Raw genomic sequence first — 21,560 nt, 5'->3', positions numbered from 1 at the left:
TGGGATAGGGCCAAATCCCCAGATAGAAAGAGTCTTTCATGGCCCATGAGGCCACCCCGACATTCCACGGCCACTGTTGATACAAAATCCAGAGACATAAGCCTGAGCCAGCGCCTCACACTTGCCCTTTGTTCATAGCCCGAAAAATTCTCCACACGGTCCATAGATTGGGCCTGCCATACCTATGTTCACAATCTTAAGGCAGGTTTTCTTTTTCAGACTTCTGTACACACAGTCCTGGCCCACGCAACCTCCAGGCTGGGGCCCCTGGAGCCACACCTCAGGACTGTGCCTGTCCTCTCAAAGGGAATTCTGATCATTCTTTTGGACAGAACCCTACAGATTAGGAGAACCCTCCAAAGTCCCCGAGGCTATCCCAATAGTGGAGGACGTCCGGGACAAATATGATCTGACACAAGCTGGGCCACTACCTCCACTTAGACCCATAGACAGATATCCATAGAAAAGAAGATTGAACAGGACAAGCATCTATGCCATAATTGTATCCATTGCTTTTGTTTCCAGGCATCTCTCCTCAGAGACCTGGATTCCAATACCTGCATATGGGGGTTTCCGGAGGTACCAATCTGAACAAATCTCATCTCCACATGGGAAACTTGTGCTATGGAGCTGTGTCAAAACCTCTAGTTAGGAGAAAGCTTCAGGTCACTGGAGCCACTGCCCCATTCCAAGATCTCCATGGACACAATTCCACATTATGACCCATCCTAAGAAGAGTCTATTTCAACTCAACCCCCTCCGTTGCTCCCACAGAGCCAGCAGATCGAACCAGCCTTGTCACTAGGAGACAATTGAAATGAGAGGCGGACTCTTCAGGCATCCATCATTAGAACTCTGCTCTTGTGTCGTTCCTTATGGGACATCCTGGAGCCATCCAACAGCTCTCGACTGTCCCGCAGAAGGGTTCCTTGCAGATTGGAGGATCTCACAATTGTGGGAAAACTTCTATGGGCACTTGATGCCCCCAATCTTCATGAAGGCTTATCATGGACAGAAACTCCAAACTGAGTCAATGGCTAATCCTCACCTTGACTTCAGATGCATGAGATCTCAATTCAGCTCTTCAAAGTGTGCCTGCCTTGCCCTCGCCCCGAAACCTAAGCATAGCTTGTGTTCTCACTTCCGTCCTCACTCTCCTGGACCACACGCCCTCCAGTTTGGGAATTCTGGAGCCACAATGCAGCACTCTGCCTGCACTCTGGAAGAAAAATGTTGCCCTATGGGTCTACCCAGAAATGACAAATGAGGATCAACCTGTACGCCACTCGACTGTATCCCAATTATACAGTCTACCCTGGTCACTAATGCCCTGTCTGACACAGCCTGAGCCCAGACCTCCCGGCCGTCACCCAGAGAGCTGGTACCATATCTCAGGACTGTGCCTGCGCTCTCTAAGGGAATTCTGCCTATTCCATTGGCCAAAACCCTACAGATTATGGGAAACCTCCAAAGTCCCTGAGACTATCCCACTAGTGTAGGCCAACTGGGAAAAAACAGGGTCAATCTGACATAAGCTGAGCAATGACCTCCACTCAGAACCTTAGACAGATGTGCCCAGAGAAGACTGAAGCGGACAGGCCCCTAGGCGCGAATCGGATTTATTGCTTTGGATTCCAGGCATCTCTCCTCAGAGTCCTGGTTTCTAATACCAGCTTATGGGAGTTCCTGAGGCAACAATCAGAACAAATCTCTTCTCTACATGGGAATCTTGTTCTTTGGAGCTGTGTGAAAACCTCTGGTTAAGAGAATGCTTCAGGGCCCCGGAGCCACCGCCCCATTCCAAGGTCTCCATGGACACAGTCCCACATTATGGCCTATCCTCAGGAGAGTCCATTTCAACACAGCCCCCTCGGTTGCTACCCAGAGCCAGCAGATCGAAACTGCCTTGTCGCTAGGAGACAATTGGAATGCGAGGTGGGCCCCAGGCATCCATCAATAGAACCCTGCTCAGGAGAACTTCTTTATGGGACATCCTGGATCCATCCAACAGGTCTCAACTGTCCCGCAGAACAAATCCTTGCAGTTTGGAGCAACACATATTCCCACCATGGGAAAACCTCCATGGCCTCATGATGCACCCCCCATCTTCATGATGTGGCCATCACAGACAAAAACTACAAAATGAGCCAACATCTGATCCTATGTCCCCAAACCTAAGCTGAGATTGTGTTTTCAGACTTCAGTCCCAACAGCCGTAGCCTACACACTCTTCCGGCTGGGTCTCCTGGAGCCACAAATCAGGACAGTGCCTCCCCTCTCCAAGGGAATTCTGCCCATTCCATTGGCCACTACTGTACAGATTAGGAGAAACCTCCAAAGTTGCCGAGGCAATCCCAATAGTGTAGCTCGCCCCGGACAAACAGGGGGAATCTGTCACAAGATGAACAACTACCTCCCCTCAGACCCGTAGAAAGATATGCCCAGAGAAGATTGCACAGGAGAGGCACCTAGGCTCTAAAAGGATCCATTGCTTTTGCTCCAGGCATCTCTCCACAGAGGCCTGGTTTCCAATACCAGCATAAGGGGGTTTCCTGAGGTACCAATCAGAGGAAATCTCGTCTCCACATGGGAAACTTGTCCTTTGGAGCTGTGTCAAAACCTCCAGTTCGAACAAATATTTAGGCTGTCAGAGCAACCGCCCCATTCCAAGGTCTCTATGGATACAAACCCACATTATGGCCCATCTGCAGGAGAGTGCATTTCAAATCAGCCCCCTCGGTTGCTCTCCCAGAGCCAGCAGATGGAATCTACCTTGTTGCTAGGATACAATTGGAATGTGAGGCGGGATCTCCAGGGAATTTTCCTTAGTACCCTTCTCTGGCGTCATTCCGTATGGGATGTTCTAGAGCCATCCAACAGGTCTCGACAGTCCACAGAAGGAATCCTTGCAGATTGGAACATCTCACATCTCCCATCGTGGGAAAACCTCCGTGGCCTCGTGATGCACCCTTCCCTTCATGAAAGTGCCATCCTGGACAGAAACTCCAAACTGAGCCAACGTCTGATCCACGGCCTGATTTCTGATGCACGAGATCTCGTTTCAACACTGCAGAGTGTGCCTGCCGTGCCCTCGCCCCAAAACCTAAGCCTACTTGTGTTCTCAGACTTCCGTACACACACTCCTGGCCCTCAAGCACCCCTGTTTGGGAATTCTGGAGCCACAATATAACATTCTGCCTGCCCTCCAGAAGAAAAACTTTGCCCTAAGGGGCTACACAGAAATGTCAAATAAGGAACAACTTGCAAGCCACTCGACTCTACCCCAATTATACAGTCTAGCCTGAGCCCTAAAGCCCTGTCTGACACAGCCTGAGCCCAGTCCTCACGATCGGCATGCAGACAACTAGCTGTACACTGAGCACATCAGAGCCTCCATGGGCTTATGTCATCATCTCTTCCCAACTTCGGTCTCCAGGCTTCAGAAACCTAGTCATTGTAGGATAAACAGTGTGGCCCATGAAGCCCCGCCCATGCTTGAAGGCCGCGATAGGCACAGACACACATTAGGGCCTTCAGCGTGACCCCTGTCCTCAAGTAAAGCCTGTCAGTGGCTGGACCAAAAGCCGCATATGGGTCTTGCCATGCTCCAATCTCCCAATCTTAAGCAGAGGTGGAGATGTCTAGTGACCCCTACTCAGGGCCCTGTTCTGGAATCGCTCTTTGGTGGGACACCTGAGGTAAATAAATACAGAAAGGACTCCTCCCATCCACAGAATGACGCCAACCACTTGGGATCGGGCCAAATCCCCAGAGAGAAAGATTCGTCCATGGCCCATGAGGCCACCCCGACATTCCATGGCCACCGATGACACAAAATCCAGAGACATAAGCCTGAGCAAGTGCCTCACACTCGCCCTTTGTTCATAGCCTGAATAATTCTCCGCACGGTCTGTAGATTGGGCCTGCCATACCTACATCCACAAACATAAGGTCAGTTTGTTTTTCAGAGTTCTGTACGACCATCATGGCCCACACACCCTCCAGGCTGGGGCCCCTGGGCCACATCTCAGGACTGTGCCTGCTTCTCCAAGGGAATCCTGCCCATTCCATTGGAGACAAACCTAGATATTAGGTGAAAACTCTAAAGTACCCAATGCCGTCCCAATAGTGTAGGCCTCCCAGGACAAACAGGAGTGATCTGTCCCAAGCTGAGCAACTACCTCAACTCAAACCCGTGCACCGATATCCACAGAGAAGAATATTGAAATGGACAGGCACCTAGACCCTAATTAGATCCCTTGCATTTGTTTCCAGGCATCTCTCCTCAGAGGCCTGGTTTCCAAGACTACGATATGGGGGTTTCCAGAGGTACCAATCAGAACGAATCTCATCTCCACATGGGCAACTTGTTCTTTAGAGCTTTGTGAAAAGTTCCAATTAGGAGAAACCTTCAGGTCCCCGGAGCCACCGCCGCATTCCAAGGTCTCAATGGACATAAACCCACATTATGACCCATCCTCAGGTGAGTCCATTTCAACTCAACCCCCTCAGTTGCTCCCCCAGAGCCAACAGATCGAACCTACCTTGTTGCTAGGAGACATTTGGAATGTGAGGTGGGCTGCCCAGGCATCCATCCTTAGAACCCTGCTTTGGAGAACTTCCTTTTGGGACGTCCTTGATCCATCCAATAGATCTCGACTGTCCCGCAGAATGAATCCTTGCGGTTTGGAGTATCACACAATCCCTTCATGGGAAAACCTCCATGGCCTCGTGATGCCCCCCCAACTTTCATGAATGGGCCATTATGGACAGAAACTCCAGGCTATGCCAACGTCTGATCCTCACCCTGACTTCAGATACACGAGATCTCGACTCAGCTCTGCAGAGTGTGCCTGCGGTGTCCTCGCCCCAAAACCTAAGCCTAACTTGTGTTCTCAGACTTCTGTCCTCAAACTCCTGGCCCACTAGCCCTCCAGTTTGGAAATTCCGGAGCCACAATGCAGCACTCTGCCTCCCCTTCAGATGAAAAACGTTGCCCTTGGGGCTACACAGAAATGCCAAATGAGGATCAACCTGCATGAAACTCGACTAAACCCCAATGATACAGTCTAGCCTGGGCACTAATTCCCTGTCTGCCACAGCCTGAGCCCGCAACTCCCGACCCACACTCAACAGCTGGCCGAACACTGAGCACATTGAACACGCCATGGCCTTAAGTCTTCATCTCTTCCCAACCTCGGTTTTCAGGCTTCAGAACCTAGACCTTAACTCCAATCACTGTCCAGAGGTGAACGTGTTGCAGAAATCAGAACTCCTCCTTCCCCATGGCCGGAAACCTTGTGGTTGGCATGTTGTGCAATGTTCAGTGTAGGAGAAACCAGCGTGGTACATTAGGCCCCGCCCAGGCTCGAGGGGCTCTTTGGGCACAAATACGCATTGTGAACCTCCGCGAGAGCCCTATCTTCAAGGAAGGCCTCTCAGTGTCGGGAGCAAGAGCCACATATGGGGCTTGCCATGCCCCTACATCCCCAATGTTAACCAGAGGTCGGGTTGTCCAGTCGACCCTCCCCAGGACTCTGCTCTGGAATCCCTCTTTTGGTTCTATATATGAGGTAAAAAACAGAAAGGTCTCCTCGCTTCCCACAGAATGACCCAAAACTCTTGGGATCATGCCAAATCCCCATGGAGGGAGAATTGTCCATGTCTTATGAGGCCATCCCGACATTACCCGGCCATCTGTGACACAAAATTCAGAGACAAGACTGACCAAGTGCCTCACACTGGCCCTTTGTTCATATCCTGAAGAGTTCTCATCACAGTCTATAGATCGAGCCTGCCATACCTACGTCCCTAAACCCAAGCGGAGTTTGTGTTTTCAGACTTCTGTCCCGACAGTCCTGGCACACACACCCTCCACGCTTGGGTCCCTGGAGCCACACCTCACGACTGTGCCTTCCCTCTCCAAGAGAATTCTTCCCATTCCATTGACCACAACCTTGCAAATTTGGAGAAACCTCCAAAGTCACCGAGGCCATCCCAATAGTATAGGCAGCCCAGAATAAACAGGGGTGATCAGACACCAGATGAGCAACTACCTCCAATCAGACCCATCGACAGATGTCCCCAGAGAAGAAGATTGAACTGGACAGGCCCCTAGCCCCTAATCCGATCCATTGCTTTGGTTTCCAGGCATCTCTCCTAAGAGGCCTGGTTTCCAATACCAGCATAATTTGGTTTCCTGAGACGCAAATAAGAACAAATCTCGTCTCCCAATGGAAAACTTGCTTTTTGGAGCTGTGTCAAAACCTCTCGTTAGAAGAATCATTCAGGGCCCTGGTGCCACTGCCCCATTCCAAGGTCTCCACGGACTCAAACCCACATTATGACCCATCCCCAGGAGAGTCCATTTCAACTCAGCCCCCTCGGTTGCTACCCCAGAGCCAGCAGATCAAACGTGTCTTGTTGCTAGGAGACAATTGGAATGTGAGGCCAGTTGCCCAGGCATCCATCCTTAGAACCCTGCTCTGGAGAACTTCCTTATGGGACGTCCTAGAGCCATCCAATGGTCTTAATTGTTGCACAGAAGGAATCCATGCAGTTTGGAGCATCTCACAACTCCCATGGTGGGAAAACATCCATGGCCTCGTAATGCACCCCCCCCTTCATGAAGGGGCCAACATGGACAGAAACTCCAACCTGAGCCTACGTCTGATCTTCGCCCTGACTTCAGATGCATGAGATTTCCATTCAGCTCTGCAGAGTGTGCCTGTCATGCCCTTGCCCCGAAACCTAAGCCTAGCTTGTGTTCTAAGACTTCCGACCTCACTCTCCTGGCCCACAAGCCCTCCAGTTTGGGAATTCCGGAGCTACAATGCGGCACTCTGCCTGCAATCCAGAAGAAAAAACTTTGCCCTATGCTGCTAATAAGAAATCCCAAATGATTATCTATTGCATGCCATTCGACTGTAAAGCAATTATACAGTAAAGCAATTATACAGTTTGTGGCCTCAAACTGAAGACATCGGACGCACTATGGCCTTCTGTTGTCATATCCTCCCAACCTCGGTTTTCAGGATTCAGAACCTAGACCTTATCTCCAATCACTGCCCAGGGGTGAACGTGATGCAAAAATCAGAATTCCTCCTTCTCCATGGCATGTGGTTGGCATGTTGTCCAACATTCAGTGTAGGAAAACCTGCGTGGTCCGAGAGGTCACGCCAGTGCTTGAGTTCCGCCTTGGGCACAGACACACATTGTGACCCTCAGTGTGAGTCCCATATTCAAGTAACGCCTCTCAGTGGCTGGACCAAGAGACTGCATATGGGGCTTGCCCTGCACATAGGCCCTCAGGCATTACCAGAAGGCAGGTATTGCAGTTGTCGGTACATACTGCTCCTCTCTAAAATCCCTCTACTGGGGGGACACCTGAGGCAGAATACAGGACCAACACACACTCCAGGCTATGGACTATGGAGACACACTGAAGGACTATGCCTGTCCTATCCAAGTTAACTCTGCCCAATCCTTTGACCACAACCCTAAAGATAAGTAGAAACCTCCAAGGCCCTGAGGCCATCCCGATAATGTAGGCCTCCCTGGACTGAGGGGCACTCTGACACTAGCTGAGCAACTATCTCCACTTAGACACTCAGACAGTGTCCCCAAAGACAGAAGATGGAAAAGGACAGGCCCCTATGCCCTAATCTGAGCCCAGATTTGGTTCCCAGGTGTCTCTCCTCAGAGACCAGCATCTGGAGACCAGTTTTGGAGACCAGCATCTGGGGCTTTTGCGGCACAAAACAGAGCTTCTCTCATCTCCACATGGGGAGCTTTCTTATTGGAGCTGTATCAAACTTTTCAGGCAGGCGAATTCTGCAGGGCCTCTGAGGCACCAGCACATTCCAAGGTCCCCATGGACACAAATCCACATTATGACCCATCCTTAGAAGAAAGTCCATTTCAACTCAGCCCCCTGGGTAGCTCGCCCCAGAGCCAGCAGTTCAAACATGTCTTGTTGCAAAGAGCCAATGGGAATGTGATGTATTCTGTACAGGCATCCATCCTTTGAACACAGCTCTCCAGTCCTTCCATATGGGACTTCCTGGAGCCATCCAACAGGATTCAACTGTCCTGCAGAAGAAAACTTTGTGGTTTGGAGCAACTCACAACTCAGCGTGGGAAAACCTCCTTAGTCTCATGAGGCCCCTGCTTCATGAAGGGGCCATCATGGACACAAACTCCAGCCTCGGCCAACGTTTGATCCTCACCCTGACTTCAGATGTAGGAGATCCCGATTCAGCCTCTACAGAGTGGGCCTGTCATGCCCTTGGCCCCAAACCTCACCCTAGCTTGTGTTTTCAGACTTCCGTCCTCACAACCCTGGCACACAAGCCTACCCGATTGGGAATTCTGGGGTCACAAAGAAGTACTCTGCCTGCCCACCAGAATAAAAAAAAAAAAATTGTCTATGGCGTTGCCCAGAAACCCCAAATGAGGATCAACCTGCTCAGTGCTTGGCAACAACCCAATTGCATAGGCTACCTAAGCATTAATGCTCTGTCTTACATAGCCTGAGCCCAGACCTTCCAACAGACACCGAGAGAGTTTGCTGCACTCCCAGCACAAATGACCCACCATGGCCTTAGGCCATCATCCCTTCCCAACCTGGGTTTTTAGGCATTAGAACCTAGACCTTATCTCCAATCCCTGCACAGGGGGGAACCAGACCCATGAGCCAGAACTCCTCCTTCCCCATGGCAAAAACCTGCTGTTGGCTGGAAGTTAAACCTTCAGTGTAGGAGAAACCTGCATGGCCCATGAGGCCACGCCCTTGCTTGAGAGCAGCCTTGGGCACACACACACACATTGTGATCCTCAGCATGAGTCCCGTATTCAAGTAACACCTTTCAGGGTCTGGACCAATAGCTCGCATATGGGGTTTACCATGACCATAGGCACCCGAGCCTAACCAAGAGGCAGGTAATCCAGTTGTCAGTACCCACTGCTCTGCTCCAGAATCCCTCTAATGGGGGGGACACTAGAGGCAGAACGCAGGACTCCTCCCTTCCACAGAATGACCCCAAACTCTAGGGAGTGGGGCAAATCACCAGAGAGGGAATATTCTTCCTCGGCCCATGAGGCCACCCCTACATTAAATGGCCACCATGGACAGAACATCCAGAGAGAAGAGCCTGAGCGACCGCCTCCCACTCGTCCCCATTTCATATCCTGACGTGATCCCTTCAGCGACTAGATGAGGCCTGCCATAACCTCAGTCCCAAACCGGAGCCGAGTTTGTGTTTTTGTACATCTGTTCCCACAGCCCTGGCACACACAGCCTCCAGGCTGGGGCCTCTGGATCCACACCACAGGACTGTGCCTTCTCTCTCCTAGGAAACTGTGTCCATTCCATTGGCCACAACCCTACAGAATAGGAGAAACCTCAAGGTCCCCGAGGACATCCCACTACTGTAGCCTCCCTGGACACACAGGTACATTCTGACACAAGCTGAGCAACTACCTGCACACAGACATGCATACAGATGTCCACAGAGACAGAAGATTGAACAGGACAGGCCCCTAGGCCCTAATTTGAACTCTTGCTTACGGTTCCTGGTGTCACTCCTCAGAAGCCTGGGTTCGAAGACCAGCATATGGGGCTTTCTTGAGGCACAAAACAGAACACCTCTCGTCTCCACATGGGAAGCTTCCTTGTTGGAGCTGTGTCAAACCCTTCGGGTTGGAGAATCCTGCAAAGACCCTGAGCCACCACCACATTCCAAGGTCTCCATGGCCAGCAAACCACACTATGACCCATCTTTAGGAGAATCCATTACAACTCAACCCTCTGGGTAGCTCGCCCAAGATCCCACAGATTGAGCCTGGCTTATCCCGACCAGTCAATGGGAATGTGAGCTGGTGTTTCCAGGCTTCCATGCTTAGACACCTGCTCTCAAGTTTTTCCGAATGGGGCATCCTGGAACCATCCAATAGTACTCAAATCTCCTGCAGAAGGAAACCTTGAGGTTCAGAGCAGCTCACAACTCCCAGCGTAGGGAAACGTCTCTGGCCTCATGAGGGCCCCAACCCCCTTCAGGAAGAGGCCATCATGGACACAAACTCCAGCTTGAGGCAACGTCTGATACTCACCCGGACCTCAGATGCAGGAGATTTCGATTCAGCCTTGCAGAGTGGGCATGCCATGCCCTCGGCCCCAAACCTAATGCTAGCTTGTGTTTTCAGACTTCCGTCCTCACAGTCCTGGCAAACAAGCCCTCCAGACTGGGAATTCCAGAACCACAATGCAGCCCTCTGCCTGCCCACCAGAAGAGAAACGTTGCCCTATGGGGCTCTCCAGAAACCCCAAATGAGGATCAACCTGCTCAGGCCTCGACTGCACCCCAAATAGATAGGCTTCCCTGGGCACAGCCTGAGGCCAGACGTCCCAGCAGACAAGGAGAAAGCTGGCCTCACACCCAGCACATCTGTCACGCCATGGCCTTAGGCCGTCATCTCTTCCCAACCTGTGTTTTCAGACATCTGAACCTAGACATTATATCAAATCATGCACAGGTGGGTACCTGAAGCACAAATCAGAACTCCTCCTTCCCCATGGATGTAAAGCTTGCTGTTGGGGTGCCTGGGTGGCTCAGTGGGTTAAGCCGCTGCCTTCGGCTCAGGTCATGATCTCAGGGTCCTGGGATCGAGTCCCGTATCGGGCTGTCTGCTCAGCAGGGAGCCTGCTTCTCTCTCTCTCTGCCTGCCTCTCCATCTACTTGTGATATCTCTCTGTCAAATAAAAAAAAATCTTTAAAAGCTTGCTGTTGGCATGGAGTCAAACCTTCAGGGTAGGAGAAACCTTGATAGCTCCTGAGGCCACGCCCAAAGTAGAGTGACGACTTGGTAAAAAACTCGCATTGTGACCCTCAGGGTGAGTCCCATGTAAAAGTAAGGCCTCTCAGAGCCTCGACCAAGAGCCCACATATGGAGCTTACCAAGCCCCTATGTTCCCAACCCTCACCAGATTTCGAATTTTCCTGTCACCTGTACCTGAGGCTTTGCTCTGGGATCCCTCACTTGGAGATACACCTGAGCCAGACAACGGGACTGCACCCTTCCACAAAATGACCGCAAACTCTTGTGAGCTGGACCAAATTCCCAGAGAGGGAGATTCGTCCATAGCCCCTGAGGCCACCCTACTATCCTCGGCTATCCTGGTCACAACATCCAGAGACAAAAGACTGAGGGACTGCCTTCCACTCGCCCTTCTTTCAATAACCGAGGATTTCCCCTCCCAGTCTGTAGATCTGGCTTGCCATACCCTCGGTGTCACACCTAACCCGAGATTCTGTTTTCAGACTTCTGTGCTCAAAGCACGGACCCACACACCTTCCAGGCTAGGGCCTATAGAGCCAAACTGAAGGACTGCGCCTGTCCTCTCCAAGGAAACTGTGCCCAATTCATTGGCCATAACCCTACAGATTAGGAGAAATCTCCAAGGCCCCGAGGCCACCCCGATAGTGTAGGCTGTCCTGGACTAAGAGGGGCACTCTGACACTAGCTGAGCAACTATCTCCACGTAGACACTCAGACAGTGTCCCCAGAGACAGAAGATTGAAAAAGACAGGCCCTTAGGCCCTAATCTGAACACTAGCGTTGGTTTCCAGGTGTGTCTCTTCAGAGGACTGGTTTCAAGACCAGCATCTGAGGCTTTTCTGAGGCATCATACAGAACCTCTCTTGTCTCCACATTGGGAGCTTTCTTATTGGAGCTGTATCAAACCCTTCAGGTAGGCGTATTCTGCAGGGCCCCTGAGCCACCAGCACATTCCTAGGTCTCCATGGACAAAAACCCGCATTATGACCCATCCTCAGGAGAGTCCATTTCAACTCAGCGCCCTGGGTAGCTCGCCCCAGAGCCAGCAGTTCAAACATGTCTTGTCGCAAATAGCCAATGGGAATGCGAAATATGCTGTACAGGCATCCATCTTTCGAAGCCTGCTCTCCAGTCCTTCTGTATGGGACGTCCTGGAACCATCCAGCAGGACTCGACTGTCCTGCAGAAGAAAACTTTGTGGTTTGGAGCAACTCACAACTCAGCATGGGAAAACCTCCTTAGTCTCATGAGGCCCCTGCTTCATGAAGGGGCCATCATGGACACAAACTCCAGCCTCAGCCAACGTTTGATCCTAACCCTGACTTCAGATGAAGGAGATCTCATTTCAGCCTCTGCAGAGTGCGCCTGCTATGCCCTTGGCCCCAAACCTCACCCTAGCTTGTGTTTGCAGACTTCCCTCCTCACACTCCTGGCCCACAGCTCTCCTGATTGGGAATACTGGGGCCAAAATGAAGCACTCTGCCTGCCAACTGGAAGACATACTTTGTCTATGGTGTTGCCCAGAAACCCAAAAGGAGGATCAACCTGCTTGGCCCTCGGCACACCCCAATTGCATAGGCTACCCTAAGCACTCATGCTCTGTCTTACATAGCCTGAGCCCAGACGTTATGACAGACACTGAGACAGCTGGCTGCACACCAAGCACCTTGGACCCGCCATGGTCTTAGGGCGTTCATCCCTTCCCATTGACCTGCATGTCTTCCTGGAGTTATGTTCTGAGACTGTGTCAGACTGTGTGTTTTGTCAGAGCAGCCTATGAAATTGGGGTGGACTTAGGGGCCTTGCAGGTTTCTGCTAATCAGTAGGGCTTGGGAAACTGAGATGGGTGGTTTCCTCAAAAGATCAAGCCCAGTGATGTGATGTCGTTCTGGAGGCCCCATCCTGGAGCACGTCTGGGTTAGGACTTTGGGACCAAAGTCTTCAGACACAAACTTGGGTAATAGTTAGGGGGTGGTGATGGTAGGCCCGATCTGCAGACCTTGAGGGAAGCTGCTTGGGACTTGAAATTTGGACGATTGGGACGCAGGAGCACAGTCTTTTCTGTCTGGATTTTGTGTCTAGGATGGCCATGGGATGGAGGGGTGTCCTCATGGGTCCATGGGAGATTCTACCTCCCTGGGAATTCGGCCCGGCACCCCAGAGTTTGGTGTATTTCTGGGGGAAGGGGAGAGCACGGTTTTCCATCTCAGGGGTCCCATCCAAAAAGGCATTCCGGAGATTGGTTCTGGGTCCGGGCACCTGGATAACCCCACCAGGGCTTAGGATTTGGGCCTAGGAGCATGACAGGCCCTCTCTATGGGCTCCTGGTCCAGCTCGTGAGGTGGCCTGTTGGAAAGGGTCTTAGGGTGAGGGTCACAATGCCTGTATGTGCCCAGCTGCCCATCCTGAGTGGGCGTGGTCTCATGGGCCATGCACCTGGCTCCCACTCTGAGGGTTGGACTGTCATCTCAACATTCAGTTTTCCTGCCAAGGGAATCAGTGTCCCCATGGGCAGGAATTGAACTATGTTCTGGGACAGGTACCTGATTACCCAGGTTACTTCAAGATGATGGCCTCGGGCCAAGGCAGGACCCACCTGCCGGATATGGGGCCCACTGTCTGGGTGGCTGACTGGAGGTCGGGGCTCGAGCTGTGTCAGACAGAGCATTCGGGCAGAGGGTGATCTATGATATTGGGGTGCCTTTGAGAGCTGTGCAACTGGATCCTCATGTGGGGATTCTGTGAAGACTTTTAGGGCACTTCTTCTTTCTGGTGGGCAGGCATTAGGCTGCCTTGTGGCTCCAGAAGTCCCAATATGGAGGGCTAGCAGGCGAGGACTGTGAGGACAGAAGCCTGAAAACACAAGCTATGGTTAAACTCAGTGCCGAGCACATGGTCGTTCTAATGTACATCTGTTGTTTTGAGATCTCCAGCACCTAAGTATGCGTGAGGGTCAGATGTCTGCTCACGCTGGAGTTTGTATCCATGATAGCCAATGAATGGTGCAGTTTTCTCTAGAAGCCTTGAAGGTTTTCCCAAGCTGGAACTTGTGAGCTTCTCCAAACAGCAAGGTGTCCTACTACGGGAAAGGGGAAGTCCACTTAGAGAGCTCCAGGTTCCCCCGTATGGAAGATTCGATAGCACAGGTCTCTGAATGGAGGCCTGGGAAGTCCATCTCACATTACGATTGCAGGTGAGGAACAGGCCAGTCTTGATCCACTGTCTCTGGTTCCAAGTTCCAAGTGATCTGAGTTGATGGAAGTTCTCAGTCTAACGGTCACAATGCTGCTTTGTATCCAGGGAGATCTTAGAATGTGGCGGAGGCAGTGGGCCCATTCTGGATTCTCCTGTCCTAAGGGTTTGACCCACTTCCCAGGAGAAAGGTTACCTTCTCGGGGCAGGAGGGGTTCTTTTGTATGGCTCACGGACCACAGTTTGGACCATATATTGGTTTTCGAGAACAGGCCTCTAGGGACAGAGGCCTGAAAACCCAAACCAGGGTTCTGATGAGGCCCTAGTGGCATGGCAGATTCAATCTTTGGACTCAGAGCCATTGACCTGCGTGTCTTCCTGGAGGTAGGTGCTGAGGCTGTGTCAGACAGTGCATTTTTTCCAGAGAGACCTATGAAATTGGGATGAGCTCAGGGGCCTTGCAGGTTTCTCCTATTGTGGAGGGTTTGGGCAACTGAGACTGGCAGAGTTTCCTCCAGAGATCAGGCCCAGTGATGTGCTGTGGTTCTGGAGGCCCCATCCTGGAGGGCATGTGGTTCAGGGCTCTGGGACCAAAATCTTCAGACACAAAATCGGGTACGAGTAAGGGGCGAGGTGATGACAGGCCCTATCTGCAGACCCTGAGGGAAGCTCCTCGGATTTGAAATTCATCCGTCTGAGAGGCAGCACAGGCTTTTCTGTCTGGATTGTGTCTAGAATGGCCACGGAATGGATGGGTGTCCTCATGTGCCCATGGGAGTTTCTTCCTATCTGGGGTTTCTGTCCGGCACCCAATCATTTGGTGTGTTACGGGGAAAGGGGAGACCGCATTTTACCGTGTCAGGGTTCCTGTCAAATCATGGATTCCAAAGATGGGTTCTGGGTCTTGGTGTCTGGGTAATCCCACCAAAGCTTAGGATTTCAGCCTAGGGCCCTGACAAGCCCGCTCTGTGGGGACCTGGTCCAGCTCCCACAGGGGCTTGTTGGAAATGGGTCTCAGGGTGAGGGTCACAATGCCTATTTGTGCCCAGCTCCCCATCCTGAGTGGGCACTGTTTCTTGTTCCATGCACCTGGATCCCAATCTGAGGGTTGGACAACCATCTCAACATTTAGTTTTCCTGCCATGGGGAAGGAGAAGTAATCTTTTGAGTTTCAGGGTCCCACATGGGCAGGAATTTGAGCTATGTTCTAGAACAGGTACCTGAATACCCAGGTTGGTTCGAGATGAAAGACTCAGGTCAAGGCAGGTCACACCTGTAGGATATGGGTCCCACTATCTGTGTCGCTGCCAGGTGGTTGGGGTTTGGGCTGTGTCAGACAGAGCATTAGTGCACAGGGTTGCCTATTATATTGGGGTGCCACAGAGGGCTGTGCAGGTGGATCCTCATGTGGATTTTCTGCGCAGACCCATAGGGCACTTCTTCTTTCTGGTGGGCAGAAAGAAGGTTGCATTGTGGCTCCCAAATTCCCAATATGGAGGGCTTACAGGCGAGGAATGTGAGGGCAGAAGGCTGAATAGACAAGTTACATTTAAGCTCAATGCCGAGCACATTGCCATTCCAGTGTGCAGCGGTTTTTATGGGATCTCCAGCACCTGAGTATGGGTGAGGTCAGATATCTGCTCATGATGGAGTTTGTATCTATGATGGCCAACGAACGAGATATCCAGCACCTGAATAAAGGCGTATGAATGATGTTTGCTCACACAGGAGGTTGTGTCTATGATGACTGACAAATGGAGAGGTGGCGTCAAGAGGCCATGGAGGATTCCCCACACTGATGCATGTGAGATGATCCAAACAGAAAGGCTGTTTTTTCTACTGTCAGGGGGAATCTGGTTTGTTTGCTCGAGAGTACCCCACGTGGAAATTATGGATAGCAGAGCTCTTCTGCATGGATGCCTGGAAAGCACACCCGAATGACCATTGTGGCTGAGGAACATGGCAGATTCCTTCTGGTGGCTCTGGGACGAAGTACCAAGGCCTTGATTTGACATTGAATCTCTTGCAGATGGGTTTCAATGCTGGTTTGTTACAAGGGAGTTCTTAGAATGTGCTGGTAGCTAAGGTGCCATACAGGATGCTCCTACCCTGAGGGTTTAACACAGGTCAAAGGGCTGTGTCCCCTTCTGGGGATAGGAGATGTAGTGTTGAGTGGCTCAGGGACCACATGTTGTATCATAAGTTCATATTCTAGAACAGGCCTCTGAGGACAGATGCCTGAAAACCTAATCTAGGGTGCCAATGAAGTCCTAGGGGCATGTCAGTTTCAATCTTCAGACTCAGGACAGTTGACTTGGGTGTCTGCCTCGATGTAGGTGATCAGAGTGTTTCAGACTGTGCATTTGCGTCTAGGGTGGCCTCTAATATTGGGGTGTGTTCAGGGGATTTGCAGGTTTCTTCTAATCTGGAGGTTTGGGAAACTGTGACATGTACAGTTTCCTAGGGGATGGCAGACAGTGCAGTGGTTTGATTCCAAGATCCCACCCTGGAGGGCATGTGAGCCATGGTTATGGAGAGAAGTCTGCAAACCCAAACTCGGAATAGGGATAATGGCGAGGTGATCGCAGTCCCAATGCGTAGACCTGGAGGGCAGCTCATCAGGAACTGTAATTAGGGTGATGTGAAGGCAGTAGCACAGGCTCTTATATCTGGATTCTGTATCCAGGATGGCCTCAGAATGCAGGTGTGGTTGCATGAGTCCATGGGAGATTTTACTCTCTCAGGATCCTGTGCCTCTCAATAGTTTGGTGGCTTTTTCGCGGAAGGGAATAGTGATGTTTTCCATCTTATGCGTGCCCCAAATCAGGGATTCCAGAGACGGGCTCTGGGTCTGAATGCTTGGAATATCCCACAAAGGGTTAGGATAGGGGCCTAGGGGCGTCCCTGGCCTACAAAGTGGGATCTGGGTGGTGCAACTGAGAGGGCTTGTTTGAAAGCATGCTCAGGCTGAGGTTCACAATGCCTGTTTGGGCCATAGGTGGCCCTCATGTGTGGATGTGGTCTCATTGACCATGTAGCTTGCTCCAAGTCTGAGAGTTGGACACCCATCCCAACAGTTAGGTTCCTTCCATAGAAAAGGTGGAGTTCTCTGTTGTGCATCAGGTTCCCCCACTGGAAGGTATTCCAGCAAAGGTCTTAGGACGGATGCCTGAATACCAAGGATGAGTAGAGATGATGGAGTATGGCCATGTTCAGTCCCAAATGCTAGATATGGTTCCCACTCTCTGGGTTGCTGACACTAGGTTGGGGCACAGGCTCTGACAGACACCGTACAAGAGGCCAGGGCAGCCTATAAATCAGGGTTCCCTCGGGGGCCTCACAGATTGATCCTCATGTGGGTTTTCTGGGCAGACTCACCAGGCGCTTCTTCTTTCTATGGGGAAAACAGAATACCGTGTTGTGACTTTGGAGTTCCGTATCCAGAGTACTTGGGGACCAGTAGTATGAGAATGGAATTGTAAACACAAGCTATGGTTAAATTCCGTGCCAAGTGGAAGGTTGTCCCCATCTGCAGAGGATTCTGTGAGATATCCAGAACCTGAGTGAGGAAGGATGTCAGATATTTGCTCACACTTGAGTCTGTGTCTATGATGAATAACAAATGGAGAGGTGGCATCAAGAGGCCATGGAGGATTTCCAACGCTGGGCCTTGTGAGATGCTCCAAACAGCAAGGTTTCCTTCTACTGGACAGGTGGAATCTGGTTTGTTTGCTCCAGGGTCCCCCATGTGATAAGTTAGGTAGTGGAATTCGCCCAAATGGATGCCTGGAAAGCATACTTCCATAGTCCATTTCAGCCGAATAACATCCCGATTCAATCTGGTGGATCTGGGGTACGTCCAAGCAGCCTGAGTTGACATGGAGTTTCATGCTGTTGGATCACAATGCTGGTTGGTATCCATGGAGAGATTAGAATGTTGATTGGTCAGAGGGCCATGCAGGAATCTCCTACAGTCTATCTGGGACACAGCTACCAAGAGGAAGGTTTCCTACTGGGGACGGGAGGGGTTCTTTAGTGTGGCTCAGGGACCACATGTTGGAATATAAGTTGGTATTGGGGAAGAGGCCCTTGTGGACAGGCACCTGAAAACCTAAGCTTGGGTATCGATTAAGTCCTAGAGGAATGTCAGGTTCAATCTTCTGACTCAGGGCCTTTGACTTTAATGTCTGCTTGGAGGCAGGTGCTCATTGTGTGTCAGAATGCGCACTTGGGTCCAGAACATTCTTCAACATGGAGGTGGGCTCAGGGGCTTTGTACTTTGCTCCTAATCTTCAGGGTTTGGGCAACAGTGAAGGGCAGAGTTTCCTTCAGGAGGATAGGCACAGTTATCCTGTGTGGCTCCAGAGGTCCCTTCTTGAGGGCATGTGGGTCAGGGCTTTGGGGACAGATATCTGCAAATGCGAATTAGGGTTAGGGTGAGGGACGAGGTAATCACAGGCCCGATCTTCAGTTCCTGAGTGCAGCTCTTATTGTACTGAAATTAAGGTGTCGTGGAGGCAGTAGCGCAAGCTTTTCTGTCTGGATTGTGTGTCCAGGATGGTCGCAAAATGTAGGGGTGGATCAGGGGCCATGGGAAATTCTTCGTCTCTGGGGATTCTGCTTGGATCTCAAAGGTTTGGTTTCTCTGTGGGAAGGGAAGACTGTTGTTTTCAGTCTCAGGGGACCCCCAAGAGAGGGATACCAGAGATGACAGGTTCTGAGTGGGAGCCTGTAAATAATGAAAGATGGTGAGGATTTGACCCTAGGAACCTGGGAGGCTTGCTCTGCAGGCTCCTGGCCCAGCTACTGAGGTTGTTTGTTTGATAGCAGGCTCATGCTGAAGGTCACAAAGCTTGTTTGTGCCCAGGGTGGCTCTCATGAGTGACCGTGGTCTTATGGCCCATGCAGCTGGTCAATGCTAGGGGTTGGACACCCATCTCATCAGCCAGGTTTCCTGCTATTGGGAAGGAGGAATACACCCGGGCTTCAGGTTCCCCCATAGGCAGGGATTTAAGCTACAGTCTGGGGAGAGATGCCTGAATATCCAGGTTGAGGAGATGTGACGTCTTCGTTCCACAGCAGGTCCCTCCTGCAGGGTATGGGGTCCATTGTCTAAGTGGCTGTCTGGAGGTTGTGGCCCAGGCTGTGTCAGACAGAGCCTCAGTGCCCATGGCGGCCTATGATATAAGGGTGCCTCGAGGGCCATGCAGGTGGATTCTCATGTGAGTTTTCTGTGCAGACTCACCAGGCACTTCTTCTGTGGGGCAGGAAGAATGCTATGTTGTGGCTCAAGAATTCCCTATCAAGAGGGTCTGGGGACAAGGAAGGTGAGGATGGAATTGTAAACACAAACAACGGTTCAATTCAGTGACAAGTGGAAGGCAGTTCCAGTGTGCAGGGACTGATTTGAGATATCCAGCACCTGAGTAAGGGTGGATGTCATATGTTTGCTCACACTGGAGTCTTTGTCTATGATGACTGCCAATTGGAGGGGAGGCGTCATGAGGCCATGGAGGATTTCCCACCCTGGGGCTTGAAAGATGCTCCAAACCACAAGATTTCCTTCTATTGGACAGGGGAGTCTGGTTTGTTTGCCCCAGGGTCCCCCATATGGAAACTTTGGGTAGCAGAGCTCTCCCTCATGGATCCCTGAAAAGCACACCTCCATTGACCTTTGTAGCTGAGGAACATGACAGGGTCAATCGGGAGCCTCTGGGGTGAAGTTCCAAGCAGCCTGAGTTGACATGGAGTTTCATGCTGTTGGATCACAATGCTGGTTGGAATCCAGGGATATGTTAGAATTTGGTGGTGGTCAGGGGGGCATGCAGGTTTCTCCTACACGGAGTCGTGGACACATCTACAAAGAGCAAGGAATGCTTCTGGGGACAGGAGGGGTTCTGTAGTGTGGCACAGGGATCATATGTTGGAATATAAGTTGGTTTTGGAGAAAAGGCCTCTGGGGACAGGCGCCTGAAAAATCTCAACTAGGGTACTGATGAAGTCCTAGAGGCATGTCAGTTTCAGTCTTCTGACTCAGGGCCTTTGACTTGGATGTCTGCCTCGAGGCAGGTGCTCATTGTGTGTCAGAATGTGCATTAGGGCCAGGGCGTACTTCAAAATTGAGCTGGGCTCAGAGCTTTATAATTTCCTCCTAATCTTCAGGGTTTGAGCAACCATGAAGGGCAGAATTTCCTTTGGGAATGTAGGGACAGTAAGCCGGTGTGGCTCCAGAGTCCCCTTCCTGAGGACATGTGGGCCATGGCTTTGGGGACAGAAATCTGCATACACAAACTAGGGTTAGGGTGAGGGCCGAGGTAATCACAGTCCCGATCTGCAGTCCCTGAGTGCAGCTCATATTGTACAAAAATTAAGGTGTCATGAAGGCAGTAGCGCAGGCTTGTCTGTCTGGATTGTGTGTCCAGGACGGTCACAAAAATGTAGGGGTGGATCAGGGGGCCATGGGAGATTGTTCATCTTTGGGGATTCTGCTTGGTTCACAATAGTTTGGTTTCTCTGGTGAAAGGGAAGACTGCTGTTTTTGGTCTCAGTGGACCCCCAAAAGAGGGATTCCAGAGAAAGGTTCTGGGTGGGAGCCTGGAAATAACGAAAGAAGGTGAGGATTTTGCCTTAGGATCCTGGGAGGCCCGCTCTGCGGACTCCTGGCCCAGCTACAGAGGGGGTTTGTTTGAAAGCAGGCCCATGCTGAAGGTCACAAAGCTTGTTTGTGCCCAGGACGGATCCCATGAGTGACCGTGGTCTTGTGGCCCATGTAGCTGGCTCCACTGTGAGGGTTGGACACCCATCTCAAGAGCCAGGTTTCCTGTCATTGGGAAGGAGGAGTACACCTGGGCTTCATGTCCTCCCATAGGCAGGGATTTGAGTTACGGTCTGGGGAGAGATGCCTGAATATCCAGGTTGAGGAGATGTGACAGCTTTGTTCCACCGCAGGTCCCTCCTGCAAGATATTGGGTCCACTGTCTAAGTGGCTATCTTGAGGTCGTGGCCCAGGCTGTGTCAGACAGATCCTCAGTGCCCATGGCGGCCTATGATATAAGGGTGCCGTCGAAGGCCATGCAGGTGGATTCTCATGTGCTTTTTCTGTGTAGACTCACCAGGCACTTCTTCTGTGGGGCAGGCAGTATGCTGTGTTGTGGCTCAGAAATTCCCTATCAAGAGGGTGTGTGCAAAAGAAGGTGAGGATGGAATTGTAAAAACAAGCTAAGGTTAAATGCAGTGACAAGCAGAAGGCAGTTCTAGTGTGCAGCGGCTGATACGAGATATCTAGCACTGGAGTAAGTGTGGATGTTAGATATTTGCTCACACTGAGGTTTGTGTCTATGATGACTGCCAAATGGAATTGTGGCGTCACAAGGCCATGGAGGATTTCCCACACTGTGACTTGTGAGATGCTCCAAACAGCAAAGTATACTTCTACTAGCCAGGTGGAGTCTGGTTTGTTTGATCCAGGGTCCCCAATATGGAAAGTTGTGTAGCAGGGCTCTCCCTCATGGATGTCTGAAAGCACAACTCCA

The sequence above is a fragment of the Neovison vison genome, chromosome 4, assembly GCF_020171115.1.
Source record: "Neovison vison isolate M4711 chromosome 4, ASM_NN_V1, whole genome shotgun sequence".
Lineage (NCBI taxonomy): Eukaryota > Metazoa > Chordata > Mammalia > Carnivora > Mustelidae > Neogale > Neogale vison.
Note: the sequence above shows the minus strand (reverse complement) of the source record.